At 42.6% G+C, this 9,997-nt stretch overlaps 2 non-coding genes across 2 annotated transcripts; one reads left to right on the top strand and one right to left on the bottom strand.

Moving 5' to 3' along the window:
• Nucleotides 1–9,094: 9,094 nt before the first annotated feature.
• trnap-agg (transfer RNA proline (anticodon AGG)) lies at nucleotides 9,095–9,166 on the top strand. Its single transcript has one exon. It is a non-coding gene; the product is annotated as a tRNA-Pro (tRNA).
• A 758-nt stretch (nucleotides 9,167–9,924) lies between these two features.
• Nucleotides 9,925–9,997, bottom strand: trnaa-cgc (transfer RNA alanine (anticodon CGC)). The gene has a single exon. It is a non-coding gene; the product is annotated as a tRNA-Ala (tRNA).

Here is a 9,997-nt window from a genome sequence, read left to right as displayed (position 1 = left end):
TGGTTTTTTTTGCGATGTAAACATTGTTTTTGCATAGGTCGATTGGATTTCTCAGCTAAACCATAGCCATTTTAATATTTGTAGGAGATGCGACTGTTCAACACGTGTCAAAAATGTCCAATAATGCCCAACATCGCAACTCCCCAGAAAACCATATTCACCCAAGGAAAATGATCGTCTAATCGTCATTTATACTCCCCTCACATCCTCTGCTGAAATATTTTAAAAATACAACGCAGATTTGTTTGAGAGCTTGACAAGCATTGTTTTGTTAGCACTGTGCATCTGGATTTTGATATTTTGACATATTTACCCTAATTTTAAACTGTAAATACTGTACAATCTGTTGTAATTGTGTTGTAATATTAAAATATGTTAGCTGAGGATGCAAAGGGGTGAAAGGGAAAGGTCAGAGGGTATAGTAACAACAAGGTTAGGATTGGTGGAGGTGGTAGGGGTGTTGATGGTTTTTCTCTGTAGAGGATGATTGAGTTTTTTATCCTTCTCTGAAGTGAGAAACTGGAAGAGTTGGGAGTTGAGAGATCTGATGAGGTTAGTTATAGAAGGAAGTTGATGTGGAGCTGTTAGCCGTAAGAATTCCTTAATGTCTTTGATGTTGTCATCAAAGATAAACTGCAGTCAGCAAAGATAAAAAGAAAATGATCTTTGCATACTGCCTTGTCTTTCTCACACCTGAAGAAGGCTCCACGGCCAACACGTTGTGTTTCCTTTCTTCTCTTTTCAGCATGGAATAACCCTTTACTTGTTCCTTTGCAGCCTACGCATGCTGACGCAGCTACTCACCTGATATTTAAATTTCCTATAATCACAAATATGAATGTCTACTGTGGGTATTTTTTCCATGATTATTTATTCTGTCATTGAAGCATATTTTATGTCATACCGAAGTGTCATAATCACTGAATTTTTTTTTTCATTTAGAAAGTAAGAAAATGATAAATCACTATGAATTGCATTAAGCCTGTTCTGATCTAGATTGTCTATATACTTTAACATGCCATGTTCACAATGTCACAACTCAGAAATGCAACAGTGAAGTGTTGTAATTACCAATGTACATAGTGTCGGAACATTGAGATGTTTTGATAATGAGGAAGGAGGGACATGCCATGTTCACAGGGTCATATTTAAAAAAATGGCACAGTAAAATTTCCTAAAGTTCAGGATTTTGATAGTCTGTTCCATTGTCTCTCACACCTCAGTGTCAGAATTTTTAGATGTTTTTATAACCAGGGGGTAGGTTTATAGCAAGAAGCAGAAAGTGCCATCACCCGTTGCTCATCCTCGGTTAACCATATATTCTCATATGCCATGTTCTAGACGTCCCATTTATATTAAAAAGTTCTTGTAAAATGCAAGATTTTAAGACTTTTTATGGTCAGAAGGCAAGGTCGTGGTAAATATGCAGAAAGTGCCTGTGAACTTCTGTTTTGTCTTATTTACTTATTGTGTTTGTGTTACTGTGAGTTTTGAAAATTGGTTTACAATTTTCTGAAATGTGTTTCACACAAAAATGTTATTTGGATAGTCACTACTTACATATTCCCATTTACTGAGGATAAATACAGTAATCCATCCCGATTAGTACTTTTAAAAATTACTGTAAAGAGCCATCTACAGGCGAAAGGCGGCATAACATCACAGCAGCAGCATTTAAGGCAGAAGAAGAAGCTGGCGAATAAGAAGCCAGCTTCAGCCTCGTTAATGCAATACCATTGGGTGAAGTGGAAAAATATTTCTTGCTCTGAATCCTAACATTTTTATAGGAGGTGTTCTAGTACTTCTTGCCTCAGATAAAATTGCCAATACACTTATTTCTACTCCATCAATAGCAGCAGCGTTATCGGTACTGAGTCCTAAATGTACGTCCTGTCATCATATAAAATGTCAAAAGTTTCAACTGCATTCAACTGATCAAAGTTCTCTTCGATGACAGTTATAATTTTATCTAAAATACATCCGAAACAAATTTGCACTGTTTTTTTTATCCAGAAGAGCATCATCATGAGACTCAAAACATACCTGTTTTTTCTTCTTTCCAGGAGGAAGGATTGTTCAGATGCAAACATTGGTCCAAAATCAATGTACTCTCCTATCGCTGTTGCTTCTTTAAATCCTTCATTTGAACGTCGATATTGAGGGATGATATCGTACAAATTGTGGTTTTCTTTTAAAGCAAATTATATTAAAGTATGAGCCTCTGTTATACTGTAGTTGTCTTGGAAGTTTCGAAAGGTATAATATACCCCCTTGTGCCCTCAGCTAAAATATGATAAAATACAACAAAATTTATTTACATAGAACAGCACTTATGGTTACATGTATATTAAAATTAAGATAAATATACAAAAGTATTAAAATACAAATGTACAGTCCTAACATAATCATGCTGTCCAACTGTCTTTTTTGCTTGTCAAGTTCTCCAACAAATCTGTGTCGTAATTTTAAATATTCTAACTAAGGATGCATCAAGAGCATAAATGAATTCTTCTGCCAGCCGTTCAGTCCTTGGCTGAATATGATGTCCTTGAATGTTGGTCATTATTGGCCATTCCCAGTGATATTGACTTACATACTTAATTGTTTAACAAAAACATTCACATGTCTTGCAAATATCAAGTGGGTTAAGGTTTTGCTAAGAAATCCGAATAAGTAGAGATGAGGTTTACATTGCAATAATGAGAAGTGCATTTCTGGGTGGGCTCAAACCACTAACCTTTCAATTAACAGAGACTCACATGTGTCCCTTTTCTCCATTTGCAAGCTTAAAAAAAGAAAATAATGCTTTTTTCTTACCAGCCTGCGATATACAAGGCAAGATTTGTATTTCATCTTTCACAAGCTGTATGAATTTCATGAAAAGCAAGTTGTTCCAGAAAGAAAATGAAAACTTGCGTTAAACAAAATCAAGCTGTACGTAATCATCCATAGTGATTCATTTTGTAAGACAAGCACTGCTGGGATTTGAACTCAGCATCTCCTGTTTTAAGAGGAAAGCATGTTAACCAAATCAGCCAAAGTGCCATCAATGGATCAACACCATGTCTGAGTCAGTGATTGCAGCTGACTGTCACTGGAGGACAGTTCATCGTTCAACAAGTCAGCCTGCATAATGAGGGGGAAGAGACTGACTTCTGTGATGCAGTATCGACAAATACTAACCTTCTGTCCAACTGTTCTCTGCTGCATTCTGGATTAGCAGGTAAATATTGGTTTCCATGAATGTGTAGGGGTTTTGTGTATTTACTGGGACAATTATTAATTGTAGCAGTAAGTCACAAAATGATTCTTTGATGGCTATTAGAAAACCGACCTTGTGAGTTAACTCATTAACGCACACACACAGATACTAATACACTTATTAATACATAAAATGTGCATATAAACATAACAGATCTTAAGAGTGTGGGTTAGCAGAATACAAAAGGTATATATTAAATCATGAAGAGTTCCAAACCAAGAGGGACATACATTCAGTATACCATTCATTTAGACTGTTTCGTAAATGAACTGGGATTACAACTTCTACACTAGATACTCAAAAGCAAGTACATCACTCATAGGTATTAGATTGATATCAATTGTGGTTGAGGTAACAATTGAATTCTCGAACTGTAATGCAGAATGTTGAATACTCATCCGATCTGTGTGGATTCAGATCTCCCGCGGACACAAAGAAGTAGTGGCAGGCTGTTGCTGTGTGCAATCGGCACTCTCTGGCTCGGTGCCAGGCAGTGGCCGGTGCGGCTGGCGAGAAGGAGAGGAGGGAGAGATTCCTGCTGCGATGCGCTGCTGATGCTCTTTGAAGACCGGCTAGTTAGTGTTGGCTGAAACTAGCAGAGCTTGTGCATATGGAAAGTGACTGCGGGTCCAAGCCAGTCACACTCTTTAGATGGGAAGAAGACCAGTTCGTTCCCGATGTAGCGCTAGCCCTGAATCCTGAGATTCAGCTGTCGACAGTTCCGACCGTAGTTCACTCGTTGATCAGGCGAGCTTTGGCGGTGGAGTACCGGTGGTTCACGAGGCTGTCAGCTGGGCTAACCTTGGGCAGATCTTTTTGTTAGGGGCACCTTCTGGGCATTGTGCTGCCTGTTTTATCTGGAGGAACTACGGTAGTTCAGTGGCTTAAAGTTCCGCGGGCATTCGAGACCCACGTGGGGTTACCCTGCCCTACCAGTTCCTGATTGGCTGATTGAGGTGGAGGATGAGTAACAGTGACCTCTGACCTTAGGGTTGTAAACCTTGGGATGAGCCTCTCCCATGGAATCTCCCAGACAGTAAGGCGCCAGAGATGACCATTTATTAGGGTGGCTGGTGAATCTCAGCCTTGGGAGCTGTTCCTTATCAGGAAACTCTATCAGCTAGCAAAACACCTTAAATGTGAACCAGATGGAATGGCCTCTCTGTATCCAGCTGCACTGAGATGAGGGAGAGAGGGACTGGCAAGGGAGCAGCAAACTTAATTCCTGTATTTTAAATACGCCTTGCCGCTACATAAGTGTCCTTAGAAGAAAAATATCTTCTATGATAGTGGTACAGTCCATCAAACCCCTCCTATAGCCTTTCAAAGAGAAAAAAAAAAACTGACAACAAAGTATGTCTATGTGTGGTAATCAACCAGGTCTTACAAACATTCTTAAACCCTTCCACCTCCTTTCACTGCAAATGATTTGTACATGTTAGAAGGTTAATTTTGGCTTCTGATATTATGGTGGATTAAGAGTCCTGAAATCTTTGTAGAAGTACAAAGATGAAAGAAAGGGCAGTGTAATCATGGCCAAGAAAAGGCAAATGTTGGACTATCTGCTTGGATTGAATGGAGCAAAACGCAGGCAACTCCTTGAGCAGAACCTGCTTCACCCTTCAGACTGGGGTTTCTGAAGATCTGTACATTTGAACTTTCAAAGTGACTAAAGTAAAGGAGTTTTCCCTTTTTACCACATAATTCCCACAGATCAACACTAACAGAGAGCCTAATTCCAGCCAGGATTCAATCACTGTCTCTCAGGCATCCCAGCAGTGGATTTCATGACTTCAGAAAGCCATCTTCACTAGTGGAGAACTCAATGCTCTGAGGTTTACTGGCAGAGTCTCACACTGGGTAATGTTAGATGTTGATAAATAATGTCCTATGGAATTCTACTGTTGATAAACTCTACTATGGAACTGCGATGTGTCTTGAAAAAAATCTTCTATGATAGTGGTACAGTCCAGCACAGCCTTTAAAAGAGAAAAAAAACAAGGTAAGTCTGTGGTGTAATCAACTAGGTCTTGCAAACATACTTAACCTCTTCCAGCTACCAACATTACAAATGCTGTTTACACATTAGATGGTTATTTTTGGCTTCTGATATTATGGTGGATAAAGAGCCCTGGAATCTTTGTAGAAGGACAAAAGATGGAAAGAAAGGGCAGTGTAACCATGGCCAAGAGAAGGGAAATGTTGGAGAGATCTTTTTTCATTCACTTTTTATCATTGTTTTTCCAGCCCAACAAAGATCAACATATATGAGCAGGCGTCCTGTGCCAAATCCAATCTGCCTTCCTTCCAAGCATAAAGGAATGTGAGTGAATTAAATATTGACATATGAAAATACACAAAAATATGCAATCACACTGTAGTGTGCTCTCTGAAGGCACCAGTTCTGTAGGGTTTGGGCATTTACTGGGACAATTATTAATTGTAGCAGTAAATCACAAAATTGATTCTTTTGATGGCTTTAGAATCCAACCATGCGACATAACTCGAACAACGCACACACACAGGTACTAATACACGAGGATACATTTATTAATACATAGAATATGCATATAAACCTAACAGATCTTATCGAGAGGGTTATCAGAATACAAAAGGTATATATTCAGTCAGATACAAAGTGTTACACATATCAAAAGGACATACGTTCAATATATCATTCATTTAGACCGTTTCGTAAATGAACTTGGTTATAACTTCTATATTAGATTCTCAAAACAAGTACATAACTCTTAGGAATTAAAGTGATATCAACTGGTTGGGATAACAATTGAATTCTCTAGCTGTAATGCAGTGAAGTTGAATACTCATCCAATCTCTGGGGATTCAGATCTCCTGCAGACTCAAAGAAACAGTTGCAGGCTGTTGCTGTCCAATCCGCGCTCTCTGGCTCGGTGCCAGGCTGTGCTGTGCGGCTTGTGACGGTGTGGTGCTGATGCTCACTGACCGGCTGGTTAGTGTTGGCTTTAACTAGCAAAGTTTGCGCACAGGAGAAAAGATGACTGTGGGTCCCAGCAAGTCAGGAAAAAGACCGGTTCGTTCCTGATGAAGCGCTAGTTCTGAATAGTGATTCAGCTGTCCACAGTTCCGACCTGTTCACGAGGCCTGCTGCTGGTGCTAACCTCGGGTGGATCCTCTGGTTACTCTCTGGCAACCTCCGCTCTAGACTCTTAGAACAAAGGAAAGTTCTGGCACTCGGACACACTGGCCGTTCCGTGGTTGTCCGGGCTGAGTCTCAAGATGGTCAGGAGGTGCGCTGTGAGAATGTCCTGCCCTTGGGAGCCTTCTGCTCCTGGGCCGTCCTGCCCTGGAATTCTCCTTTGAATTCCCTTTAGAAAAGTCCACAGAATTCTCCTGAATCTTACTACAGGCTCTCTGTGTTGCCTGTTTTTACCTGGAGGAACTCCAGCTCGTTGATTGGCTGAACGTTCCATGGGCATCAGAGTCCCACGTGGGTTACTTGGCCCTACCAGTCCCTGATTGGTTGATCAAGGTGAGATATGAGTCATTTACTCCTGACACCTAGGAATGCAGTCCATCTGGCACTCCCTAGACAGATAGGCGCCAATGGATGACCATTGATCATGATAGCCAGGCTTAGCTAAGTGCATCCCCCTTTGGGAGCTGTCCCTTATCAAAGGAAACCTTAAATCAGCCTGCATGAATAGTTTCTCTGTGGCTGCACCACAGAGATGAACAGAGATGGGGCCTCATTTGGGAAGGCTCAGAACACTTAATTCTTTCTTATTAATAAGCCTCGCCGCTACAACACATATGCAGTTTGAGCAAACATAAGACAATAACCAAGTACCACAAACTACCAGGCATCTAGTATCATTAGCAGTTCAGGTGGGGAGCTGCGTCACCATGTGTAGGCTGCAAAGGAACAAGTAATAGGTCTATTCCATGCTTAAAAGAAAAGAAAGAAAACACAACATTTCAGCCGTGGAGCCCTCACACCTGAAGAAGGCTCCACGGCTGAAACGTTGTGTTTTCTTTCTTCTCTTTTCATCTAGTGTCATTAGCCTTTTAACAGTTCCTGTCAAAATAAAATAGAAATGGAAAACATTCTAGAGAGAGTTTGAAATACCAAGGTACAATTTAAAACATATCTCTTCCACTACAACCACAATATTTTGGAGAGATCGTTGAACCTCACTGTTCTGACATGTCCGTTAGCCTACGTCCTGCTTCAGCAATGAATGTGGCGGGGCATATTCTGAGGGAGATGAGGTCAATCAGGTGGCAGGAAAACCACGCTATGCTTTTTGCTTTTTTTGAGATCCTGAAAAGGACAGAGGGGCCATGTATATGTGTGCAGCTGGATATGTAATTGCAGGTGGTGTAGCAAATTCTGCTGAAGCCCCACTGCCTGGTGTGGACGGTAGCTGTGCATGTTGCAGCAGAATTGTGCATGTGAGATCAAGGGGGCATGTCATGTGTTTCAGCACTTCACTCCCTTCAGTAGCACATGATTCCCTGAGTTCTTTGGATGACCTGTGGACCGATCTTTCACGATGAAGAATTCCTTAAGAAGAATAGATCTCAGCCCACCATCCCAATGCCTCCGTCTCAAAACACCAACCTCCCACTGCACTTAGTCTGCAAGGCAGTCCTTTCAAGTGTGATGACGACGCTGGGACCTTCGTTGCCTATTGTACGAGCTGAACTTTTGTGCTCATCAATTCAACGCTCTTTCCATCAACTCATCTTGTCTTTTGACGCTTCGTGTTTTGCGCTCCTTTGACTATCGGCATATCGGGTGACTGCAAACACTGAAGTTCTTGCTTACGGAGTGTGGAACATTGTTTTCAAGTGATCGCTGTTCTGTCATGTTGACGCCGAGTGAATCTTTCTTTGGCAACATGGGCAGGCCGACAGCAGCGCGAGCGAAAGTAATGGCAAATTTCTTGACTTATTTCTGAATGTGAATGTTCTTTAGGAAAGGGATGCGGCGTTGCTTCTCGCCCGTGTAAAGGTCACGCATTCCAGACGTGGTTATGAGTGAACAGTTGGCACAAGAGTCTGAAAAGAGCAAGAGAGGAAGCAACCCTGCCCCATGTGAGGAACAAACTCACGACCTTCAGATTATGAGATTGACACACTACCTACTACGCCAATGAGGCCGGCTGCAGTGCATGTGTCGGAAAGTTTGCCTCACGTGAATTTCAGTCACCTATACACTAATCTTGCGATGCCCTCTGCTGGATGTTGCATTTGCCTTTTGATCTCACCGATACTTTTTTGGTCTGTTTCTGTTGCGAGTCCGTCTTTCAGATCTCACCTAGCACAAGTCTCTCTGGCTGAAGTGGCCTCTCTGCTTCAGCATCGTGCCCTCACTCAGCCATTAAAAATGTCACTCGGACTTCTGACATGCTGACATGAAATGTCAAGAGAGAGTGGCGGAGACGCTTAAGCCAGAGAGAAGATGAAAAGGGGGCGTGGCTGCGAAATGCTTGACAGCTGCACGATGCTCTCCATGAAAGGCATGACCACAGGCTAAAAGACACCTTTCAGCACATCAAGCTCTAAGCACACACCTAGAGAACGCAGGAATTGATGCTGCTACTTCCCACATGCAAGGCAAGCGCTGTACCATACAAGCCAAACCCGCTTGCTGGGGCTTATGCCTCGGCGTCACCTAGTGCCACTTGTTCCCCTCTTACCAGGCAAAGTTCACTGCCCTTCGTCTGCAAGGCAGCCGTGTAATTGCGGCTTTCTTGACTTATTGATGAAGGTCTGACTGGACGAGCGAATGACGCCTCTCCCCCATCCTCAAGCTCACTGACAGATTGAAATAGCCAATGTTGCCGTGGCTCGTTGGTCTAGTGGTATGATTCTCGCTTAGGGTGCGAGAGGTCCCGGGTTCGACTCCCGGACGAGCCCTCGTGTGCTCTTTTCCTCCTCTTCCACAAGACTGGGAACTGATATCCACATCACTTCGCAGCGTCTGCTTATGGCAAACGATGGAATGTGACTAATGACTGAACGAGCCTGGCGAATTCTCATCACGTGGCACAATGAGAGCGTGCAGTCAGCTCTCCAAGGCGGCAACCTCATTGCTCGTTCAAAAGAACACGTACTGAAAACTCATCACCACTATGTCGTAGATGAGCACCGCGATCGCTTGTTGTCATGCGTCCTTACTTGGGAAATGCAAAAGCAAAAACTGCCCTCTCTCAGCCACCGAAACGTGTGCGGCTCGCCTTGCGCTCTCTGCGCCTCGCATATTTGTGGAGCTGTCTGCTCTTCTTTCTGTTGAAGTACTCAAGTTACGGGGCGTCCTGCAGCCTATGATGTTCTCACTGAGAGCTTTCAAGATTTGAAGGAAAACTACGAGCTTGATGGCTCAAGTCGAACAAATGTGATTGTTAAGCAATCGATGATCAAAAGCACGTCTTCTAACAATTTGTGAGAGTATTATCAGCACTGTTTTCACTCGGATATACTTCTCACTTGCTAAGCTGACAAACTGGACGAGAAAATGCTGGAGACGCACTCAGTGCAGACTGAGGTTGGGAAGGAGGTGTGGCCCTTCAACGCTTGACAACTGAAGGACATTCTCTCCACAACGGAGGAGCACCTATCAGAAGTCGCAGAGGCTAAATTAGAGCACCGGGCTCCCAGAGCTCCAAACTCAGACCTGGAGGATGCGGGAATCGATCCCGCTATCTCTCGCATGCGAAGCGAGCGCTCTACCATTTGAGCTAATCCCCC

Source organism: Atractosteus spatula (genome assembly GCF_055471065.1).
Source record: "Atractosteus spatula isolate fAtrSpa1 chromosome 10 unlocalized genomic scaffold, fAtrSpa1.hap1 SUPER_10_unloc_9, whole genome shotgun sequence".
Classification (NCBI taxonomy): domain Eukaryota; kingdom Metazoa; phylum Chordata; class Actinopteri; order Semionotiformes; family Lepisosteidae; genus Atractosteus; species Atractosteus spatula.
Note: the sequence above shows the minus strand (reverse complement) of the source record. Positions and strands in the feature narration are given on the sequence as shown.